Here is a 2500-nt window from a genome sequence, read left to right as displayed (position 1 = left end):
TTTTATTCCCATTCGCTGGCGCTGCCATTTGCAACCATTATTAAAGTCATATTTCACAGCTTAGTTCATAAAAATCCACCCAACTTGCTTCAAATTAGTAGGATCGCTCCGTCACCTCCTCTCCTTCCCCCCCATCAGACTTCAGAGAGAGCGATGGCTTCGCGGTGGATTTCACACGATCTCTGAGCGGCGAGCTGCCATCTCAGGTCAGCGTCACCGCCGCTCACATCAGGTTCAGGTTTACGTCTTGGCTCCTGGACACACGGCGGCAAATTTCCTCACACCGTAAATACGGCGATGATTGAGACTGAAAGAGTCTTTCACCGAAAACCCGCCGTGACGCCGGAGGATTCATCCACGTGAAGATGTGAATTCTGACATCTTGTAATGACCTTTAAAAGGTCATTTGTTTTTAGTAAGCGTGTAATAGCTACGCCTGGTGCTTCCTAAGCGTTAAAATAACATGTTTAGAAAACTACGTCCAAAACAAGGTAAATATTTGTTTTTGAAAGCATGATTTTAATTCATCATTTATAATCTCAGCTCATGGCTTCGACCTTTCCTCCTCATTCGAGGAGGCAAATTACTGTTAGGTTTGACTTAAAAATGTCACCCATGTGAGTCCAATAAATCCCCCCCCCCCCTCTAACCCCTCCCACATTTTAACCGCCGGGGTGTTTCAATGTTCCCCTTGTATACAAGGCGCAGGAACACGACTGAACAATGTGTCCCTCCGTCATAAACCGCTTTAGTGTGGTCTTAAAAGTTCACATCCTGTTTTCCTCAGAATGCAAACACGCTGCTTGAGGTTGCGAAAAGGAAGAAGAAAAAAAAACACACAAGAAGATGCTGCAGCTCTTTCCTGTGTGGGAGGAAGAGTCGCCTCCGAGATGAGGCATTCACTGTCTCACTCAAAACGTCTCCAAACATCATCCGGGACGGCCCTCGCCAAAATAAAACAGCGCTTCATTCAAATGAATGAAACAAAGCTGTTTATCTAACAAGCGCCCTCTTGTGGTCAAACGGTTTATAACTTCAGTGTTAAACAAGAAAGGAGGAGAAAGAGGTGTGAAGTTGTTAAAAGGGTGGACGCTGCTCCGAACCTCAGAACTTTAACCAATTAGTAGTTTTTAACACTTTAACCACATATTTCACCATATTTAAACCACCGTAACCATAAAATCATATAAAACAGGTTTTCTTTTTAAAGGAAGACTAAGTGGTGTCATGACAACCAGGACGTCAGATTAGAAAACTTCATTTGGGTTGTTTCCATCCGAATGTAGTGAAAATGTAACCGAATATTCTGAGAAAATACCAAAAGAAATCTGGAAAAAGGGAATCTACTCTGATCAAATGACATGATGAGAAAACTTTCTTAATTTTGAATCCTGAATGTTTCAGAAAAATCTTTAACAAATGTGTTTTCTCTGAAAATAATTTCTGTGATACTATATTTAACTGTTTTTATGATTCTGTTCGGCAACACTTTCAGAGAGTTGGTGGTCTGGATTAATACAGATTAAAAATACGCAGGAATTTTAGACGTGATGTGATTATTAACATTGAACCAAAGCCACTGTCATTTTCTACTTTAATCACCTGGTGTTGGTTGATGCTTTATACGCCCGCCATCCACCCCGACCACCTCCTGGTAAACTGTTCTTAAGCATAGCACTTCATTAAAATACAATAATAATAATAATAATAATAATAATAATAATACAGTCCTCCTAAAGAATACAGTTGAATCTGATTTATAAAGATCTGTGTATGAAATCTTACCTGATGAAAGAAAGTTCGTTAGCGTCTCTCTTCCAGCTCTGCTTTGGTCTCCTCCGTCTCTTCAGACTAATACGACACGTCCTCAAACCGCAGAGACAGAAATGATCATTTATCAGAGTTCATCTCCGTCGTGTTACCTGCCTCACCCACCTCACCTGCTCCCAGTTCTCCCATCAGCCCCAGCTGCTGTCACTCACCAATCAGCTCCCATTTTTCTACATTCGTGCTGTCAGATTGCTCGACTCTCCCGACGGAGAACATCTAAATCCTTTACTGCCAGCTGGGACGAGTTCAAAAAGATATTTTCAACATTTTAAATTCATAATTTCTCCAAAAGAAAGAGCTGGCCCGAATTTATTTGCACTTTTTGGGGCATAAAAGATGTAGAAAACTGTTGCAAATTCATATCGCTGCTGGTACGAATGAGTCTGATGTGAAGTTTCACATCTTCGTGACGTTTAAGACTTTTAAACTCCAGTTGTGTTGCAGGAATATTGTGGGAGTAATTGAATTTTTTAAGTAATGGTTGTAAATGATGAAAAACCGCTGCCAATAGCTGTAAAGTGGAGTTTTACAAAATCATCTAATTACAGGAGTTGGCGAGCGGACCGCATGCTCACACACACACACACACACACACACACACACACACACACACACACACACACACACACACACACACACACACACACACACACACACACACACACACCAG

This window comes from Embiotoca jacksoni, unplaced genomic scaffold, assembly GCF_022577435.1.
Source record: "Embiotoca jacksoni isolate LCO1_2020_lvr unplaced genomic scaffold, fEmbJac1.0.p SCAF_94, whole genome shotgun sequence".
Lineage (NCBI taxonomy): Eukaryota > Metazoa > Chordata > Actinopteri > Embiotocidae > Embiotoca > Embiotoca jacksoni.
This window is presented reverse-complemented; position numbering follows the sequence as displayed.